The sequence below is a fragment of the Chelonia mydas genome, chromosome 1, assembly GCF_015237465.2.
Source record: "Chelonia mydas isolate rCheMyd1 chromosome 1, rCheMyd1.pri.v2, whole genome shotgun sequence".
Lineage (NCBI taxonomy): Eukaryota > Metazoa > Chordata > Testudines > Cheloniidae > Chelonia > Chelonia mydas.
The window spans coordinates 324,985,370-325,008,484 of NC_057849.1; the positions used below are offsets into that span (position 1 = coordinate 324,985,370).

The following is a 23,115-nucleotide window of genomic DNA, read 5'->3' on the forward strand; positions in this document are numbered from 1 at the left end:
ACCAAATGTGTTTAATTTGAGGGTTTAAAGAATAACTGTGTTTTGTGAATCTCTCTCACCTTGCGACTGGTCTTTCTAACTTTAAATATTAAAAACCCCACATTAATGTTGTAGATATATAGTTAAAGTCAATGTGATGTCTCCTGAAAATCCAAATACAGTATGCCTTTTTAATTAACTACACAGACATTAATTTCAGCAGAATAACAAATAAAATAAAGTAACAACAAAAATGAATTCAGCTACCACATTGAAAAGGATCCTTATTTACAAGCTACACCCAACCCACTCCATTGCTAGGTTCCGGACTCCAGCTGCCAACTGACAAACTCTTTGCCCTTTACCTGCCCAAATATTCCAGGCCTTAAAAGATGCAGTAAGCGCACACAGTCACCACAGTTTAAGACACTAAACATCACAATCCTCCTTTCCCTGTAATTTTTAAATTACAAATTAGTCTTTTGAGAGGTTTATGATTCGATTCCATTTTGCTAGAAATGCCTGTCAGGAAGAGCAGTTGTCACTTGCTCCCTCTTGTCCCTCATTGACCTTCACAGATTCTGTTTTCATAATAATATTTTCATTCCACATTCACTTTCTACATTAACTGGCATTGGAATCATCATAAAAAAAGAACAATTTCTTTCTGCAGTAATTACTGTCTCCTGCAATAGTAATTCCTTTGCTATTTTCTAAACAACTGCATGTTTCTTCATTATTCCTCTATTCATTGCAAGGTATGTCATGGATCCTAATGGGTTTTTTTACACCTTTCTCCTACTTCGTTCCTTTCCTGTCATTTCAAACTAAATACCCCTTAGGCCTAGGTATAAAAATCCAGCCGGCTTATGTTTTGGGTTTGTCATTGCTGTGTTTTCATCTAGTTATTTTGCTACATGTGGTCTGAGCAAGCCAAAACTAATTCTTACTGTGCATTTAAGACCCCAATACTGCTGAAACTTACACATGCTTAGTTTTATACAGGTGAGGAATCCCATTGAACAGTAGGGCAGAGACTATCCTGAGCACAAGGTTAGGCATGTGAGGTGTTGCATGATTGGGGCCAAAGATATAACTCTGCTGGAGATTTCTATATGGTGGTCTGAGGCATTGATTTGTGCAATAAAAGAAACAAGATATCCCACTGCTCCTCTCAGTTTAAGTTACTTTGTGTGAATAATACTCAGCAGCTTCTCTTTTAATTTAGATTTCTCATCTCAAACATAAAGCTCTCTCTGAGAACTTCTGCAGGTGATTACCCAAGAGGAAGCTCTGGGAGAGTTTTTTAAGATTAGCCAGGAAATCAGATACACTTTCTCCTTCTTTTTGGTTTTGTACGTGGAATTTATCTCTCTCAGATAGGAATTTTGCTTGAGGAACATAGTGCTTTTTAAACACTTCATCCAATTCCTCATAGGTCAAGTGGGAAAGATAAGTCTTTCAGTCTGGTAAATGTCTCTTTCAACCAAAGTTAGGAAAATGTATCTTTTCTTTCAAATGTCTTCAGTGACGCTGGCATAAAAATACTACTGCAATCTTTATACATAAACTGTAAACTCCTTACCTTTTTCATTAAAATGGAAACCATCCATTCTCCCAGATGTGGCCATGCCTAACTTTCTTTGTTCTTTCTTTTAGCTAGAAACCTCTTCCATCACTATTATCACATTCACCCCATTGTTGTTGTAAAAACATCTTATTAAAGCCTAGGATAGGCTGTTCCTGAAACACTGTTTCAGAGTTGAGAGAGAACTTTTAGCTATATTTACAAACAAACTTCACTACTGGGTTCAGCGTCTAAATTCAGCTGCAACTGCCATTGTCTGTCAAAAAACTTGTCAGTTGAACTTTGCCAGTCACAATGTTCCAGATTTAAAGAGAAAGTAATCACACAGAATCACCACAGTCCTTAAGGCTCCATACATTATGATCGCATAAAATCAGGTAATATAAAACTCCAGCAACAATGCTAACTAACCCACAATTGTATACTTCATGATACACAGTTTGCATTTAATTTCCTTTTTTTAAATAGAAAGAAAAATGAGGCATTCTCTAAGTTTGATAATGTCAGCATTTACATAATGTCAGAGTCTAGATCCTGAGATGAGACTGAAGAACAACTGGAGCTGCAAGGTGCTAGGTGCTGTATAAACAGTCACTCTGTCCCCAGCTTATTGTTCTAGGCTCCTGAAATATTACTATCACTTATCAATCACTAACTTTCTGACATATCTAAAGTGAAAAACAACAAAGGAATGAGCTTTGTTATTTTCAAAACAACATGCTTTGTGGTGACAGTCTGGACACGCCAGGTTCTCAGGAACTCATGTTTCAGATAACTGTGAAATACTGGAATAAAACTCTTAAAAGTGAAGCTCTGCCCACCTTTTGACTCAAATGAAACATTACATGGGAAATCCATTGCCTTTTATGGATGCTGGGCTTAAGTGGCAGTTGCATGATACATAGGCCTTATGGGGTATGTCCACACTGGAGTTAAAAATTCTCAGCTAGCCCATGCCAGCTGACTCAGGCTCATGTGGCTCAGGTTATGGGGCTGTTTAACTGCAGCGTAGATGTTCAGGCTGGCGCTGGAGCCTGGACTTGGGACCCTGTGAGGGGAGAGGGTCCCAGAGCTCAGGCTCTAGTCCAAATCCGAACGTCTACCCCACAATTAAACAGCCCCATAGTCCAAGCCCCGTAAGCTTGAGTCAGCTGGCATGGGCCAGCTGTGGGTATCTTATTGCAGGGTAGACACACTCATGCTGGCCCTCAGCACAGGGGTGAATTTCACTCTTGATTATCAGGGAGCTTGGGGACTGCCTTTCTTGTGACACACGACTGCTTTTAATTTCTGAAATCATGCAAGACTAAATAATTAACATATTAGGCAGCACCGCAAAAGCCACTAAATCTAATTAATTGTCATAAATCCAAATTCAGGATCTCAGAATATATAGCAGAATGCTTTGTACACAAGTCCAGTTTTATTGATGCATCTGCACCTCTGATATACCTGGACACTAATAGTTTGACGCAGCATTGGAATAATGAAAGTCTGATCACCAGTATTTTTAACAGCATAATAAATTATTGTGTTCTGTAGTACACGACTTGATTTAAGTGCCAAGGACAATGCCTGTTTGCATCACCAATTTAAACTTGCTTGACAAAAACTCAGAGGGCATATGGGCAACCAACCTCTATTGTGAAATTGTCAAATTGGATTTACTGTTTAAATATAAATTAGAAATGATTCTCTCCTATATTGATTGACCTATCTAAAAAAATTACTAATGACTAAAATCCTTGGGTGTTACGATCTAAAAAATAACACTTAAAAATTAAAATAATTCAATGAAAAAATACATTACAAAGTAGCTAGACAGGTGGAAAAGTATAAAGCAGCAACTCTAACTGCTGGATGAGAGATTGTTTAAAGTGTCTATATTCAGGTCATTGAAGGTGACATGCTTAGTAAGTTGGTGAATGGTGCTGGGGAAGAAAGATCAATGAGAATCATTGGATCATTGGCAACAGGTCGGAAGGTAACTGCCATTCTGCACACTACCTGTATGAATGGTATGAAAATTTCAGTAAATAAGAGAAAAGGAGGATATGTAAGGATTTTATAACATGGGGATTTTGAATGCTTCTATATGTTAGGAATTTGTGTCATACATAATTGGAAAAATCACTTCCCTTTCTTATGTAATATGTCCTGGAAGCTCACTTCTCCCCTCAGATACATGTGTGCAATAAAAGACTGGAAAATGAGGATTTTAGATTTTTACATATGATCTTGTTCTTAATATATCCCTTACCCACCTATTCTCCATGAACTTATCTAATACATTTTCAACATCCCCTGCCAATGAGTTCCGCAGGCTGACTGTGCAAGGTACTTCCTTATGTTTATATTTAAACCTGCTGCCTTTAATTTGATTGGGTGACCCCTGGTTCTTGTGTTACATGAAGAAGTATATAACACTTCACTTTTTCAAAACATACATGATTTTATAGACCTCTTTCATATCCCCCCTCAGTTGTCCCTTTTCTAAGATGAACAGTCCCACTCTTTTTAATCTCTCCTTATACGGAAAATGTTCTATACCCCTAACTGTTTTTTATGTCCTTCTCTATACCTTTCCCAAATTTAATATGTTTTTAAGATGGGGTGACCAAAATTGCATGCAGTATTCAAGGTCTTGCTGTACCATGGATTTATTGGGCATTATAATAGTTTCTGTTTTATTACCTATCCCCTTCCTAATGGTTGCGAACATCCTAACAGCTTTTTTGACTGCCACTGCACATTGTGCAGATGTTTTCAGAGAACTATCCATGACGACTCCAAGATCTTTCTTGGGTGGTAACAGCTAATTTAGACTCCATCTTTTTATGTATAGTTGGGATTATTTTTTCCAATATGCATTACCTTGAATTTCATCTGCCCTTTTCTTGCCCATTCACCTAGTTTTGTGAGATCCCTTTGTAGCTCTATACAGTCTGCTTTGGACTTAACTTTCTTGAGTAATTTTCTGTCATCTGCAAACTTTGCAACTTTCCCCTTTTCCAGATCATTCATTAACATGTTGAACAGTACTGCTCCCACTACAAATCCTTGGGGGACCTCTTTACCTCTTTCCATTGTGAAAACTAACCATTTATTCCCTCCCATTATTTCATACATTTTAGCCAGTTACTGATCCATGAGAGGCCCTTCCTTCTTATCCCATGACAGCTTACTTTTCTTAAGAACCTTTGGTATGGGACCTTATCAAAGGCTTTTTGAAAGTCAAAGCACAGTATATCCACTGGATAATCCTTGTCCACAAGCTTGTTGACACCCTGAAAGAATTCTAATAGATTGGTGGGGCATGATTTCCCTTTACAAAGGCCATGTTGACTCTTCCCCAACATAGATAAACATGATATGCGTCTGATAATTCTAATCTTTACTGTAGTTTCAACCAATTAGCCTGTTACTGAAGTTAGGCTTACTGGCCTATAACTGCCAGGATCACCGCTGGAGACTTTTTTGGTTAAATACCACAGTTAATAGTTCTGCAATTCCATATCTGAGTTCCTTCAGAACTCTTGAATGAATACCATCTGCTTCTGGTGACTTATTACTGTTTAATTTAACAATTTTTTCCAGAACCTTCTCTATTAATTCCTCAATCAGGGACAGTTTCTCAGATCTGTCACCTAAAAACGCTGCTCAGGTGTGGTACTCTCCCTCACATTCTCTGCAGTGAAGACCAATGCAAATAATTCATTTAGCTTCTCTGCAACGGTTTTGTTTTCCTTCACTGCTCATTTAGCACCTCTATTGTTCAGTGGCCCCACTGACTTTTTGGCAGGCTTCCTGCTTCTGATGAACTAAAAAAAAACATTAGTTTTTGTGTCTTTTGGTATTTGCTTTTCACATTCTTTTTTGGCCTGCCTAATTATACTTTTGTACTTGACTTGCCAGAGTTTATGCTCCTTTCTATTTTCCTCAGTAGGATCTGACTTACAATTTTTAGAGTATGCCTTTTTGCCTCTAACCACCTATTTTGCTTTGCTTTTTAGCCCTGATGACATTTTTTTTGGTCTTGTTACTTTCTTTATTTGGGGTTATTTACAGTTTAAGCCTCTATTATGATGCTTTTAAATAATTTCCATACAGCTTGCAGGCATTTCACCCTTCTGACTGTTCCTTTTAATTTTCATTTAACTAGCTTCCTCGTTTTTGTAGTTCCATGTTTTAAAATTAAATGCTGTGGTGGGTTTCTTTGATGTCTCCACCCCAAGGATGTTAAATTTAATTACATTATGGTTGCTATTACTGAGCAGGTCAGTTGTATTCACCCTTTGGAACAGATCATTTGCACCACTTAGGGCTAAATCAAGAATTGCCTCTCCCCTTGTCAATTCCAGTTCTACCTGCCACAAGAAGCAGTCATTAATGGCTCCACATCTCCTGTTTTTAACAAGCCTAATGTCAACACAGTCCTTGAATCATATCAGTAGGCCTTTTTTGTTAAGACGAATTCAATTTTTCTGTCTCCCTTTTGCACCTGTTCCCATCAACATTTGTTCTTGTAGGTTATGATGACATTTTATGAACTTTTACATACCTTTTACAGTTAAACTCACAATCCAGGTAAATTTGTAGGCCCAATTACCACAACACAACTTCTATTCTCTCCTCTGTACTAGGATAAAGAGTAACTGCCTTGATAAATCATCCCCTAAGTTAAGGGATATCTCTGCCCGAACTGTGTACTCTTCTGCATCTGTCAGTTTTCCCCAAAACTTGCACCATTTGCATGCTACTGCCTCAATAACAGCAAAAATGGTGGCACCAATGGAGATCCAAGGAGCTGTGGATGTTTTAAATATATCTTTTCATACTTTTGGAAATGATTTTCAGTATAAAATTCTCAACCAAGTAAAACAAGAGTGTGACTTTTTTTTAAAAAAGTATATTCTCTACAGATAGAATATTACAGTGTAATAGAAGATTTAAAACATAGTGACTTTACTCTATCTTAATTTACAGTTATTCAAAAGGAAGGTGATTTTTCACTAAAATGACTAATTCTAATCATATAGCTCAAAGTAAGGCCATTTCCATGTCATTAAATGTTCACAATACCAGTAATGTAGAACAAATTCATCCCTCACTTGGAACTAAGGGCTCTAATGTCTGCTCTTTAACTGGTATACTCCTGGAGTAATGCCATTGACTTTAATAGAGTTACAGCAGATTTACACCAAAGCAACTGAGATCAGAATGTGGCTCTTAGAATCAGAGAATCATAGAATATCAGGGTTGGAAGGGACCTCAGGAGGTCATCTAGTCCAACCCCCTGCTCAAAGCAGGACCAATCCCCAACTAAATCATCCCAGCCAGGGATGTCAAGCCTGATCTTGTCAAGCCTGATCTTAAAAACCTCTAAGGAAGGAGATTCCACCACCTCCCTATGTAACCCATTCCAGTGCTTCACCACCCTCCTAGTGCAAAAGTTTTTCCTAATATCCAACCTAAACCTCCCCCACTGCAACTTGAGACCATTGCTCCTTGTTCGGTCATCTGCCGCCACTTAGAACAGTCTAGATCCATCCTCTTTGGAACCCCTTTTCAGGTAGTTGAAAGCAGCTATCAAATGCCCCCTCATTCGTCTCTTCTTCAGACTAAATAATCCCAGTTCTCTCAGCCTCTCCTATTAAGTCATGTGTTCCAGCCCCCTAATAATTTTTGTTGCCCTTTGCTGGACTCTTTCCAATTTTTCCACATCCTTCTTGCAGTGTGGGGCCCAAAACTGGACACAGTACTCCAGATGAGGCCTCACCAATGTCAAATAGAGGGGAACGATCACGTCCCTCGATCGCTGGCAATGCCCCTACGTATACATCCCAAAATGCCATTGGCCTTCTTGGCAACAAGGCCACACTGTTGACTCATATCCAGTTTCTCGTCCACTGTCACCCCATGGTCCTTTTCTGCAGAACTGCTGCCTAGCCGCTCGGCCCCTAGTTTGTAGCAGTGCATGGGATTCTTCCGTCCTAAGTGCAGGACTCTGCACTTGTCCTTGCTGAACCTCATCAGATTTCTTTTGGCCCAATCCTCTAATTTGTCTAGGTCCCTCTGTAGCCTATCCCTACCTTCCAGCGTAACTACCACTCCTCCCAGTTTAGTGTCATCTGCAAACTTGCTGAGGGTGCAATCCACACCATCCTCCAGATCATTAATGAAGATGTTGAACAAAACCGGCCCCAGGACTGACCCTTGGGGAACTCCGCTTGATACCGGCTGCCAACTAGACATGGAGCCATTGATTACTACCCGTAGAGCCTGACGATCTAGCCAGCTTTCTGTCCACCTTATAGTCCATTCATCCAGCCCATACTTCTTTAACTTGCTGGCAAGAATACTGTGGGAGACCATACCAAAAGCTTTGCTAAAGTCAAGGAATAACACGTCCACTGCTTAATAAGGCTTTAATGTGTTTTCAAAAATTATGGTACTTTGTGTTTGAGAACTCTTAATCTTAGGGTTCTATTCAAACAAGTTTACCTCACTCTGTAAAGCTGATTTCTATAGAATTGGAATGATAGTCTTGGAAGGTAACTTTTCTATCTAAAGGAACACAGCTAGATAGTACCCCTACATGGTAACATCATCATGGGGTACCCTTCATAATGGCTTCCCCTCAGAGGCAGCTCCAGCTATAGGCAAACTAGGCAGCTGCATATGGTGGTAGGGTAGCTATTGGCATAAAACTGAAGACCTTAGCCCCACCCCTTCCCTGAGGCCCCACCCCTTCCTTGAGGCCCCCCCACACTCACTACGTTCCCCCCTCCCTCAGTGGCTCACTCTCCCCCACCCGCATTAACTTACACTGGGCTGGGTCAGAGGGTGGGGTGCGGGAGAGGGTGAGGGCTCTAAATGGGGGGTGTGGGCTCCAGAGTGGGGCCAGAAATGATGGGTTCAAAGTGTGGGAGGGGGCTCCAGACTGGGGCAGGGAGTTGGGGGGCTCCAGGATGGGGTGGGCCAGAGGGGCCGAGGGAAGAAGGAGGATCCTGGGAACTACAGGCCAGTCAGCCTCACCTCCCTCCCCGGAAAAATCATGGAGCAGGTCCTCAAGGAATCAATCCTGAAGCACTTACATGAGAGGAAAGTGATCAGGAACAGTCAGCATGGATTCACCAAGGGAAGGTCATGCCTGACTAATCTAATTGCCTTCTATGATGAGATTACTGGTTCTGTGGATGAAGGGAAAGCAGTGGATGTATTGTTTCTTGACTTTAGCAAAGCTTTTGACACGGTCTCCCACCGTATTCTTGTCAGCAAGTTAAAGAAGTATGGGCTGGATGAATGCACTATAAGGTGGGTAGAAAGTTGGCTAGATCATCGGGCTCAACGGGTAGTGATCAATGGCTCCATGTCTAGTTGGCAGCCGGTGTCAAGTGGAGTGCCCCAGGGGTCGGTCCTGGGGCCGGTTTTGTTCAATATCTTCATAAATGATCTGGAGGATGGTGTGGATTGCACCCTCAGCAAGTTTGCAGATGACACTAAACTGGGAGGAGAGGTAGATACGCTGGAGGGTAGGGATAGGATACAGAGGGACCTAGACAAATTGGAGGATTGGGCCAAAAGAAATCTGATGAGGTTCAACAAGGACAAGTGCAGAGTCCTGCACTTAGGACGGAAGAACCCAATGCACCGCTACAGACTAGGGACCGAATGGCTAGGCAGCAGTTCTGCGGAAAAGACCTAGGGGTGACAGTAGACGAGAAGCTGGATATGAGTCAGCAGTGTGCCCTTGTTGCCAAGAAGGCCAATGGCATTTTGGGATGTATACGTAGGGGCATTGCCAGCAGATCGAGGGACGTGATCATTCCCCTCTATTCAACATTTGGTGAGGCCTCATCTGGAGTACTGTGTCCAGTTTTGGGCCCCACACCACAAAAAGGATGTGGATAAATTGGAGAGAGTCCAGCGAAGGGCAACAAAAATGATTAGGGGTCTGGAACACATGACTTATGAGGAGAGGCTGAGGGAACTGGGATTGTTTAGTCTGTGGAAGAGAAGAATGAGGGGGGATTTGATAGCTACTTTCAACTACCTGAGAGGTGGTTCCAGAGAGGATGGTTCTAGACTATTCTCAATGGTAGAAGAGGACAGGACAAGGAGTAATGGTCTCAAGTTGCAGTGGGGGAGGTTTAGGTTGGATATTAGGAAAAACTTTTTCACCAAGAGGGTGGTGAAGCACTGGAATGTGTTACCTAGGGAGGTGGTAGAATCTCCTTCCTTAGAAGTTTTTAAGGTCAGGCTTGACAAAGCCCTGGCTGGGATGATTTAATTGGGGATTGGTCCTGCTTTGAGCAGGGGGTTGGACTAGATGACCTCCTGAGCTCCCTTCCAACCCTGATATTCTATGATTCTATGACTCAGAATATGGGAGGGGGCTGCGGATTGAGGTGGGGGTTGGGGTGCGGGAGGGGGTGAGGGCTCCGGCTGGAGGTGTGGCATTTGGGGTTGGGCTGGGGATGAGAGGTTTGGCATGCAGGAGGGGGCTCCAGGCTAGGGGGTGGGGCTGAGGGATTCGCAATATGGGAGGGGGCTGCGGGTTGAGGCAGGGGATTGGGGTGTGGGAGTGGGTGAGGGCTCCGGCTGGGGATGAGGGCTTTGGGGTGAGGCTGGGGATGAGGGGTTCAGGGTGTGGGAGGGGGCTCTGGGGTGGGGCCATGGATGAGAGGTTTGGGGTGCAGGAGGAGGCTCAAGGTTGGAGGGGGCGTAGGTTTGGGGGAGGGGGTTGGGCATGGCCTTACCTCAGGTGGCTCCCAGTCAGCGGTGCAGCGGAGCCAAGGCAAGCTGCCTGCCTGTTCTGGGGCACCACGCTGCATCCCAGAAGCAGCCACCAGGTCCAGCTTCTAGGCAGGGGGGAAGAGGGAGGGGGCAGGAGGCTCCATGGTGCATGCTGTTCTCACCCGCAGACCTTGCCTCACCCAGCTCCCATTAGCTGGTTCCCGGCCAATGGGATTGTGGAGCCGGTGCTTGGGGCGGGGGCAACGCACAGAGCCCCAGGGCTCCCCCACCTAGGAACCGGACCTGCTGGCTGCTTCTGGGGTGCAGTGTGTTGCCGCAAGACAGGTAGGGACTAGCCTGCCTGGGCCCCACAGCACCGCCGATCGGACTTTTAACAGCCCGGTCAGCAGTGCTGACCGGAGCCGCCAGGGTCCTTTTTTGACCGGGTGTTCTGGTTGAAAACCAGACACCTGGTCACCCTAGACAGTGGCAAATTTCTGGGCAGCTGCCTATGCCAGCAGATTTGGCCTGGCTACACCTTTGTCATAACGGAAGGGCAGCCAACCCATATTTGAGTGGTGTTGTGACCCTGCATGCTAGGCTGCAATAGCACTCACTCAAATTTGTCCAGCTGCTCCTCCGTCATGACAGAGGGCAGCCAGCTCAAATTTGCCACCCTAGTCCTGTGAGGAGGCGGGACAGCACTCTGAAATTTTGCCTAGATTATCTTGAGCAGCCTCTGGTTCCCCTCACATAGTTTCCTCTGCATTCCTCAATAGGAGAGAGAAAACAGAGAGAAGGAGGGAAGGGTGGGAGGCTTGTTCTGTTGTGGAAGAAAGTGAGGGTCTGGTCCACAAACTCTACTTCTACCGATAGCCCAAGATAGGTGGAGATTTCAGGGATCTGCAGGAGCCCTGTGCCTGAGAAACAGCTCTGGTTCTGTCATCTCAGTCTGACAAAAAGATTCTGTAGGATCTTTCCTGACAGTGGCTGTCCCAGAGAGGCATCCCCATGACAGTGGTGGTGATGATGGGAGGTGTATGCATGGGGAAAAGGAGAAGAGCAAATGTAGTACTGCTTCTGGACTCTTCACTGGGTGCAAGGGGATTGAACCGTATTCAAACCACTGGATACCACTTTTTAACAACTCTCTTCCAGTTCAGATCCCCAGATCTGTAGCGCAGAGAGCTTTGCATGGGGTGCAGGAAAAGGGTTGATGCTGCCATAGATGCAGCTGACCCCACCTCTTTTCTGCTTGGGGAGGAGAGATCTACTCACAGCTGAGACATTACACATGCAGATGAAATGGCACACCCTGGCCCAAGGTTTTTTTTTTTTTTTCCTTTTGGACTGTTTTTTGACAGTATACAGGGCATCCATCCATCTCCAGTGCACCTATCGCCATAATATCTGGGTGTTCGTTTTGTGGGACTGTAGTACTTGGGATAATCAGTAACCAGAAATTGGACTGGGAGATAGACAGAGATTATTACAGATTCCCAGAAGACGGGGGAGCAAAAACTAAGGTGCCTCATGTCTTCACATGATGATGAACTGTTGTTAAACCAAATATGGGTTTGTTTGTTTTTTAAATTTTCCTCTGGACAAGTAAAGGAAGAGCTTTGTGGGCCAGATTCCTGTCTCTGCTGCCTTAAGGCTGCAGCTGAGGAATCCCTTGTCTGTTTTACCTTGGTATAATTTCTCCTTCGCACTTTCCACTTAATTTTGTTGTATACTCCCTTTCTGCCTATTTTCTCTCTTATTCCTTACTCCAGTCTCTCTCACCCTTTGTGGCTCCTGCTGTATGCTCTCTCTCTCTCTCTCTCTCTCTCACCACATACACAAAGAATCAACAGGAACCTGTTCTGTACTCTGCAGACAGCAGCCTCTGCTGCCCTCTCTGATACAGTAGCAGCTGCTCACAACACTTCCTCATGATATAAGGCACAATTCTGCTCTCATTTGACTGCAATGAGAGCAGGGCTAGGCACACAGATAGCTATGCTCAGGAGAATGTTGGGCCTCTAGGGAAAAACAGGGACTGCACCTCACTGAAAATTAACATACGTTCAAAGACTAAAATTGGTCATTTGACCTGGCCCCACATTCACTTTTCTGGGGTGGAAAATGAGGCTGAGCAAAAATCAACAACAAACAAAATATGACCCAAAAACAAAAACCCTGAACTGACTGGCCGAAATGTATTACTATCAACATTTATTTGCAATAAGCAACAATGTGTGTACGACAAAATAAGATGAGAATGTTACTGGAACAGATGGGCTGTGGATCTGTAAATGCATTACATGGTTGCAGGAGTTACAGCTGATGAGACATTTTCAGTTTTAAGAAACTTATAACTTTGTAAAATAATTGCCCAAAGGTAATTGCTTTTTGTTCCTTTTTGGTCTAATAATACTGTCTTAATACTGTCCAGGATTTGAGTTGTCTTGACATAACACACAAACAAGGTGTTTTTCCACAAATGAAGCAAATGTTCAGATTTTTATGCTCCAGTAATCAAAACTTGAAGCTTTTCACTTTTAAAACTTGAAAAAAGCATTAAGTATCCCCAAGTGATGACAAGAGCCTTTGACATACTTGAAGAAATCTGGCCCATGAACAATGGAGCTGCAAGCCAATGTGGGTGTACATGACATTGTTACACATACAGTGAGGGAAATAAACGTACTGACGTGAAGAGTTCTAGTTATACACACATTGGTGGGCATGTATATCTGTATTTCCACACATTGAAATTAGCATTGACGTGTCTATGTCAATGTGTGATCATTTCTATCTCACACTGTGCTTTGAAATAAACATGTGATCACACTTTTAAAAAAAAAAAAAATATATATATATATATATATAAAATGAAAAACCTGTTATGGCAAGAGACTGCGTTTAAAGTCTCCATCACAAAGCAGAGACTAATGAAAATATATGGTCCCCAAAGCAACTACAGCCATATATATGTGTAGAAGTTAATATGGAATAATTCACACAATACTTTATGTGGAAGGAGACTAGGACAATGCCTTCTATTTGTACAAGCTTGAACTTGCTAACTCTGGTGCATTTGAATTCTTATCCATAACATTGCATCAACAGAATTCTGCACTGAACTCCTCCTAAAAAGGGACAAAATAAGGGTGGCAAGGTGTGTCCACTACTACTTAAGAACCAAGTTCTGGCCAGTCCATGTAGGCATCTAAGAAAGTTTTATGCACATAGGGACTTCCCCCTTGCATAAAGGGAGAGGTAGAAGAGCTGGCCACAGCTACAATCCTCCACTCTCCGCCTGAAGGAGATATATGTTGCATTCCCCTGGAGGTGTGTAACTATGGGCATGCTCTCCCTGCTCTCACAGCAGCTCTAGGAGGGATTCTTTGTTTGTGAGGCACAAAGCCTCCCAGCACTTCCAGTGAGCTGACGTGTTCTACTCAAGGTTATGGCAAAGAGCTGTTATAAAGAACTGTGGTAGCAAATATTTGATGAACTTCTCTATCTGATGAAACTATTGGATTATTTCAAAGGAACTAGAGTTGTGTGTGTCTGTCTCTCCACTATTGTCCTCTCTATTTATCTATATAAGGTCACTGTACAGGGTTTTCTTTTGGAAAATTAATCTGAATTCAGCAAAGTACCTTTTTTATAGTATGAACAACTGACATATCTGAGTGCCTCTAAATTTCTTCAGGTGCAAAAAAGCCCAACAGCCCTAATTTTATTTCTCTATTTGGAATATAATGAGTCCTAGGGGAGGCAGTGATCCTAATGGTTAGAGCATAGGACTGGGAATTAGGAGACCTGGCTTCTATTTCCTCCTCTGCCATTGAATTGCTGTGTGTGACCTTGGGCCCTTTTTGTGCCTTGGTTTCCTAATTTGTAAAATAATTTACCCACCATTGTAAAACACTTTGACAGCTTCTGAAGAAAGGAGCAACATGAGTGAAAAAATATTATTTGTGAAGGTAAACTGATGGTATTGGGAATTGGAGACTTCTGTGTATCAGCAACAAAATGCCTTGATATAGTCCCTTCCACAATAGTCACAGAACATTTTATAATAAGTAAATTAAAATGATCAACATTTTGTTGGGAACACCTGGAAGCAGCAGCAAACCTACTTCCTGAGACTTTAAAACTGTAATAGGCAGTAACTGCCCCAGTCGGAGAGAATAATTACAGAATGTCCTAGCTCCCAATGTCTCAAGGTTATAACTGTACCTGCTGAATTTACAGAACAGAATAGTACAACAGGACACTTCCGACCAGCCTGCCCCAACCTGTTTTAGAGAGCCCAACACTCAGGGTGGCAGGGTGGTTGATTCTCCATTCCCACTACTCCACAACATGTCTGACAACAAAGGTGCCAATTTTTAAGGGTTTAAAACTCCAACACCCCAGCAAAAGAATCAGCGCAGAAAGCTCAGTGTCAGTGTCAAGACAGATCCCATTTCTATTTTCTGTAGGGCAGAATAAGGACTGAGCTGTAAAAACAGATGGTTGGAAAAAACAGCTATCCTTAAAGGTTTACAGGGTTAGTTTAGTACAGGGTATGGAAGCAAGCAAGGCAAAGGTATCATCCCTGACATTTGGTTACTTCTCACTCCACAACTCTGCTCCTCAAATGACAGCTCCACTTTGTCTTCCAGATAAGATGCAACAATGTAAGAGGGGCTAACAGAGGCAGTCTGGAAGTACGGGCAATACCTATGAAAATACACACAGAGAGACCCTTAGTGGCCTGGGTCTGAATCATGGTGGACACATGTTCATTAGGAAACTGACCAAGATCATGAGCTCACTGGGGCCATAAAATGATGTGGACTTTCTGATCACTCTGGATCTCAATTAGTAACTTATTTAATCTATCCAGGTATTTCCAACACATGTACCACCATTGTATTTGGTTCCAACCAAATTAGGTAAAGCCACAATCCACTTGAAGGATTGTATTATCTACTTCTCCCTGTACTACATGGTTACAGCAGTTAAGATATATATAACATGTTCGACTATTTTTGAATGCTTATCTTTGGGGGAGGGATGCTGAACCATTCTTTATGGCTCCTTTTGGTGGAAAGCTGCTTTTACATTTTGCTCTGAAAATGCATGGAGTGGTACGTTTCTGACAATAGGGAATTTCATATTGTGAGCCTTACACTGAAGAGGCTCTGCCTCCTTCAAGTTTCACTCTAAACATTGTCAGCTCCAAGGTTCCTGGTGATCATAGATATCATCCTGATTCACAGACACAGAGGCAGTCCCTTTTACAACCTTGACCTACCTCACGAAGGGTTCTGAAGTCTTAGGCCAGACACCCGGGGTTTGGTATTGGAGAGCCAATGTAGTGTTCAAAGCACTGGAACAATGCTCTCTCATATTCCTGGGTTACTTAACAGATGGCCCACTTCACGATCAAGAGAGAAGAGAAAAGCTCCATATCCCATCAATGTGTTCCAAGCAATCCAGACCCCCAAAATACCTAAATATTTATTAACTGATTTCAAGCATTCTTTGTTTCCTATTATCTAGTACATGTATTTATTCCTTAAATCATCTATTTCTGAGCATTCTAGTTGCAGTAATTTTTCACACTGAACATCAAGAACCATGTATTTATTTGAGTGGAAATCATAGATTGACTAGGAAAGAGAGCTTTTATTAGGCTGTGCTCTCTACCATAATGCTTCTCATGACCATGCCTACTTATATTCCACCACCTTTAGGTTATACATAATTCTGTCAGTGATGTTGGCTGCAAAGATTTAATTCATAATTCTTGTAGACTAAGGAATTGTTCATGGGCATGGTTTTTATTTATCGTGTAATAATTAGCAAAACCCAGTGAGATGAGGAAGGTTTAAGGCTAAATATGGCTAAAAACAAAAGCTCTCAATCCCACTCCCTTATGTCCTTGGGCCAGGAAAGGTAGCAAAGAGAAGCTTCTCCACTCCCTCCATAAGCTCAGCTCTTCTTTCTAGCCTAAAGTTCAGTCCTGTTCCTGCTGTAGCCAGTGAGAGTTTTGCTCTAAACCCTAACAATCCTACTTTTTCTTTAGTGCAGCTCATCCAACGCTAAGTCCAGTCAGGATACAATTCTGGATGGTCATAGTGGGCCTGGATAAAGTCATTTAGCCTTCCCACTGCCTCCAGCAGTTTTAAAACTTAAAACACTAGCGAAGCATCTGTAGACAGATCTGAGAAGGAGTGCCACACTAGGGCTCAGGGAGGTACAGTAAGCTAAGATACTCTTCTGAAGCACATCTTGCTCCACACCGCCCCACTTTCAGAAAGCTTCCTGACCTCTCAGACATGCTCTCCACACAACCCACGTAGCTAGTGTCAGCTTTGACTTCATCAGGACAAGAACAGTAGGGGGAAGCAGATCTCACAGTAGGAGAAGCATGAACGTATGCAGTGAGGGAAAGTCATTGACGGCTGATCACAGCAAACCAGAGAGGATTGTGTAGGGTCAGGCTTCTGGGAGTGCATGAGAAGTTGGGTTAGGATAGACATGAAAAGCTGAGGCCAGCTGAAGAAAACCTGACATACTTTTTTGATCAAAACAGTTTTCATTATACAAACTGTGGTCCTCTTTGATGTGTTAAACTCAGATCAGCAGAGCTAACCAGCCTGATTTTAAGCTACCATTGGTGGTGGTGATCTACTTTTCACTAAATAATGGGAGATCATTAATACTTGAGCATGCCCTGTAAATGCCAGACCCAGCTATAGGAAATAACTTACTTTATATCATATGGTACAGTACATTAAGAAAAAGAACTTTTAAAAAGTATAAAGTCCACAATGCTTAACAGAGAGAGATCTGTCTTCCAACTTTCATCTGTTATATTCAGCATCCTTTAAAGCCAAAGGGGATAAAGGCTCACAGGGCTGGAATGTACTGTATGTGAGAGTAAAGGCTCAGGAATTGTTGAGATGCTCTTATAAAATTTACAGATTCTTGAAAATTCTGCTGATCACATCTGTCTCTTTATTCTAGTGGCCAAACTGTGATTGTTACATTGGTGTAATTTATTCCCAAAAAAGTACAATTGCATCACTGATGGCAGAATTTGGTCCCTAATGTTTGTTTCAACTCATCTTGCAATCAGGGAACATACGATTTTTGCAAGGGCATTTGCTCTGAAGATAGCAGACAAAATGGAAATTGGTGGACTGTTATTGAGTCTACCAGGTAAAACACAGACAATTGCCACTTTGACAGTTTCAATTAAATATAAAATCTTGTAGCCTTTGAAAGTACGGAGTTGTCTCTCCTCTCACATTATTATAACTTCATTGACTTCAGTGGAGTCACTCATGATTTACACCTGTGTAAATGAGAGGAGAATCAGGGCCTGTGTTTAACAACAAAGGATGTGCTAACATAGCTTGTAGAGCGTGACCATCAGAAATTAAATCTCTGTAGCACCACCATCTTATTTCTATGCTATGTCCCAAAAAAGTGCATTACAAGAAAAGTTCCTGTCCATTTTTTATTTAATAAGGGAAAAATGTGTCAAAAATCTTGTACCATTTCTGAGATCAGATTTTGATTGTGAATGCCTGCTCAAAACAATCGTTCATTAGAACTACATCAGTGATAACCAGAGTCCATAATTTGGACTTGTCTATTTCATTTGGACTGTGTTCATTCCCTTTTCCTCCAGAACCTCTTCTTTGCCTTTGCTGAATCTTTTAATGCAGATTCTCTAAATATGGGTAGTTTTGAAAGCTAATCTGTTCCTACTCAGCATTTGCATTTCACTGTTCAGGGTTATCAACACACACATCTGGAAATCAAACTTGATTGGTCAAGCTTCCAAAACTCCAGCTGAGCTGTCCTGCTTTACAAATATGATCAGCCTAAATTAGACATCTGGATTCTCTGTACCCCTCAAACCATTTAACTCCATTTATTTGGTCTATTTCATATTGACATTGCTGTTTCTCTGATGAGTTTGGAGAAGGCTTTTCAGATGTATTGTCTGTTTTCTTTTTACATTTCTACAGTGTAATTGTGTCACTTTCCATGAAGCAGGCCATTTACTGTGGTCAAATTATCTACGTTTATAAAAGCAATAATCAGTTCTGCAGCAGTGTTAAAATTCCATATCCACCATTCTCCTGAAAAAGCAGAATTAAACAGCATCCCCAAGCTTTTAGTTCTATGAAAATTAATCTAAATAGACTGGCAAGTAACAACTGGGGATTTTTATAGCCATTTGACACAACATGGTTTCTAAACACCACCTGAAAGATAATGTCTCTTATACCAAGTAAATGGAACAACATTTGTATTTCTAGGATAGACGCTTTTAAAATTATTGCTTTCTTACTGTCAATCATATTTGTAATAACGTAGAAACTATTACTTTAAAATGTGGATAAAGTGCCTATGTTTTGTATTTTCTGTAATTTTTTCAGAGGCAACCTTATCAGGCATTCATAAAAACAACATTGGCTGTGTTTGCTAGAGACTATCCATATTACTCATCATTTCTTCCAACCACCCTTTCTACCACATTTTCCCTACTTTTGTACTGGTAGCTCGTGTTAAAACACCTTATCACTGGGCAAACATTTAAAGAAGCAGCTTCTTCACGAACCAACTCCAATGCCACTCGATGAATCAGATGGCATAGGTTGTTACAGAGAAACACAGCCAACTCTATCACCTTCTTTCTTACACACGCACAGAGTAACTGTGCTTCTCCAAGATGCCTTGCAGTGACAGACTCAAGGAACTCAATCTATTTAGGTTAACAAAGAGAAGGTGAAGGGGTGACTTGATAACAGTCTATAAGTACCTACATGAGGAACAAATATTTAATAATGGGCTCTTCAATCTATCAGAGAAAGGTATAACATGATCCAATGGCTGGAAGTTGAAGCTAGACAAGTTCAGACTGGAAATAAGATATAAATTTTTACCAGTGAGAGTAATTAACCACTGGAACAATTTCTCAATGGTTGTGGTGAATTCTACATCTCTGACCATTTTTCGAATTAAGATTAGACGCTCTGCTAGGAATTATTTTGGGGAAGTTCTATGGCTTGTGCTATACAGGAGATTTGACTACATGATCACAATGTTCCCTTCTGGCCTTAGAATTGATGGAAGCTCACTCTGCCCTGCTCCCAGTGCTTTTATAAACTGAAGCTTTAATACAGATACATCAAGTGCTGCTGCTATGGCATACTCAATAAACTATTTGATACAGGAATTTCTTCAATAATCACTCCAGTAGTACAATAAAAGTGGCACATTTCTTCTCTCCCCACCCCCCATTGTCAAGTAGTATTTGAATATGGCTTTTCCCTTGAATAAGCACACACTTTTTTCAACAAAGGTAGTTTTATCCTTTCAGAAATGGATTATCTTCCAAGGATTTGTGGTTATACCTGTCAATTTTCACTAGCTACTGGCTGGCATTTTCCTCCTTTATAATGGGTGGTACTCTGTCTGACACACATGCATTTCAGCCCACTTATTAACCTCATTTAAACTGACAGAAGGATCACTATTAACAGTATTTATGCAACCCATTTGTGATAAACATTTTTTGTCTAGGAAGTAGTATTGACTCCAGGTAAGACAATCACTACCAACTACTACTTCTGCCCTTTGAGCCAAGTTTTAAAAGCAAGCAAACTGAAATGAACCAGTCAGACACTATCAGCAAGAATGGTGATTAGGACAAACAACAATAGAGGAAAAAATGCACGGCTACTCAGAGACCATCTTCTCAGGACTAGAGACAAGATATGGAGCCATTTTTCACTAGGTTCATGAGGAAAATGTCAGCACACAGCTGCTAGTGCACTGTCAGATTGCATCTTAATTTGGCCAAAGGGGACCCAGCCAGTCACCCCTCACAGACACATTTTAAAGGGCCCATTACAAATCTGATTTATTGGTTGCTAAGAATCTCCCTGCTATGGTCTGGACATTTCGCATGACAGGGAACTGAATTCCGGCTAGAGCTAAATATATGCTTCTATGTGTGATTTAAATCATATGAATTCAATATTTCTTAAAACATCAGTCAAGCCCCCCCCCCCCTTCCTTAATACCTTAAGGCAGTTTTCTTAGGAATGAATGAGAATAAACCTGTGCAAAATGGGTAATTTGTATACAAGTCTCTTGATACCATTAAAAAGCAGGAAATGTTTTTTGTTCTAAAAGAGAGGGGGAAACATATTAAAGAACAAAAGAAAATGCATCTGCACAGCAAGAGAAATGAGAAATTACTGGGACTTGCTTTAGAAATGTAGGCATCTTAATACAACTATTTATACTAAGGTGAACATGAAAACTCTGAAACATTAATTCCTTTCCCTCCTTATCCCGTATTATTTTTTAGGAATTTCTCAGTAAATCAGTTGCTTTTAATGAAATGCAAAAGATGCATTTGGCACTGCTGAAGAAAAACCATTCACACTTGCTCTATTTGAACTGCCTATTGTTAGAATTCAGACAATGTACACCAATAATTGCAACTCAACTTCTAATCATGCCGGCATTACAAGAAATTCAAAAAGTCAACAGCTCTTTTTATGCTCAAATAAATTGGTTAGTCTCTAAGGTGCCACAAGTACTCCTTTTCTTTTTATTTCTCTACACACAAGAATGATAGCCTCCACTTGCAGTCACCCTGGCCAAAATTTAATGGCATCAAAACAGTCATCTCACAATTTGTGAATAAACATGCATTTTGTCTTATGTTATGGCTCTTTCCTACAGGAACTATTCCAAACAAAGACAACATCCAAAGCAACACACAGGAATTCTGTAAGCCAAGTAAGACTCAGCTCAAGTTTCCATTCAACATCTGGTCGAATATGGTAGTGCCTTTAATTCTGATTTTGTTTTGTGGGATTTAAAAACCCACCTAAGCTTTTAAACTGTCCACTTGTCAGGTCCCTGCTCACGGATACACTACTCTACGAATGGGGGGGGGGAGCAGAAAAAGAGGCAGAGTCTTATCCCACCTTTCCATGATTCTCAGCCAGTCTGTCTTCTCATAATCTGCAAACCACCTGTATTGATCCAACCCATTCTGAGGGGAGAAAATAATCTTCCTGATAGAAACAGTTTCAGCTGTGATTTGATTTATCAGCACAGATGTCTAGAATTTTCTGTTTAAGCCAGACACAGCAACACAAAACTGCAGCTGAGCTCTTTTGTTTTCCCTCCTCTCAAAAGATGAAGCAAGCAGCACTCCCACTGTGTGCGTGTCTCTCTCTCTCTCTCCCCCCACCTTCCCCACCCCCACCAGCAGCCTAACTCCACTCTCCTTCAGTCAGGGTCATTTACATTCTCAGCAATGATGCCCTATTCTGTATCCATTCGTACCTAGTACTTCTGGATTTCATGAGTAAAAAGGGCATCTCTAGGTGGCAGTCAGGTGACCTTTTGTTAAAAGCAGAAAGGATGCTGATGGAGTGTTTGATCTATGATGGGGTTTTTTTGTTTTTTGTTGGTTTTTTTGTTTTTTCAAAATATCCATTTACATTACAAAGAAGGAAGAAAATATAGCTCTCAGGAGATCATTAGGCATTTTTCTGCTTTTGAATTCCCCCTTAGCAATCAACACAAGCTAGTATGGTGTAAAGAAATGTAATTTAAGTTTTCAGTGTTAATAATCCTGCATGGTTGCATATCATGTAACTCCATAATACTTAAAAGTACAAGCTCAATCATAAATCAATATAATGAAAGTGTATTTAATATCTAAACAGCAAACATTCTATCATCCAACTAAAAAAAAATCTATAATGCTGGTTTGTCCTTGACTCAAATTATTCTGCAATAATTTCATGTATTTTGACCCAAAGGGTCCAAACTCTGGCTTAACTGCTGTTTATGTCCCCCAGAATGTCACTGAACACAGGTCCTAGGAACTTAGAATCTCTGCAAGAGAGAAGACCCTGATTATCTAAGTCCCAAATATTACCAAGATGTCAGAGGTTCCCCAGAACCTTTGTAAAGTTAGGGTTCACTTACATACAAGATATTGTCAACAGATCTATAAATGACAAAGACTTTGTCAACTTCAAATTAAAGGTCAAATTTTGCTCCCAATGAAGTCAATGGGAGTTTTGTCATTGACTTCATTGGGGCCAAAATTTCATCCCAGGTTGCTACTATGTATGAATGCCAAGGAATGTGAGAAAACCACTAAACATTTAAAAGTATAGAAATACAGAATTAAGAAAAAGTAAATATTCAAACACACTCACCATTCATACAGTGCCTTAAATAAGCATACACGTGAATCATATCACACTGCATCTTCCCGAAACATCCTAAGTCTGCTCTCATATCCCAATACAGTATCAGCTTCTAGATTAGAAACCCTCTTGCAGTCATCCACCAAACAGAATATGCACTGATAATATGACATATGAATTTTCACATTAAAATAAACACTTTTCCATCACCTGAGGTCCATAGAACATCCCTCTAGTTCTTCCATCCAGGATTACCCAAAGACATCACCTTTTTATTTCTTACTTTCCATACAGCGACTGTTACTGTAATATAAGTACATTGCTATATGATGGATGGTGGGCAACTCTATTTTTAAATGCTGAGGTATTTTTAACTGTAAATTGCCTTGGTATAAATTAGCAGCCCTAATTTAAAAATTTTGTATGTTAGTATTCTTACTTTATTTCATTAAAGAAACAGTGCCAATCCAGAGTTTAGGAGATCCATAGGGTAATCTGCTCCCCCAGCCTTCTGTGATCTAGAATTTAGGAGCTCTGCAATGACCCCATCTCCTTTCT

The 23,115-nt window shown here is 41.2% G+C and overlaps 1 protein-coding gene across 29 annotated transcripts in view; it reads right to left on the reverse strand.

Annotated features, from left to right (window-relative positions):
* MAGI2 (membrane associated guanylate kinase, WW and PDZ domain containing 2) overlaps nucleotides 1-23,115 on the reverse strand; it is a 1,127,025-nt gene that overhangs the window by 569,313 nt on the left and 534,597 nt on the right. The window contains exon 1 of one of the 29 annotated variants that reach the window (XM_043552256.1): nucleotides 21,316-21,527. The exons of the other annotated variants lie outside the window; for them this stretch is intronic. The gene's annotated coding sequence lies outside the window, so the exon portion shown is untranslated. Of the gene's footprint in view, nucleotides 1-21,315; nucleotides 21,528-23,115 lie in introns of those variants that run through there. 29 annotated transcript variants of the gene reach the window in all.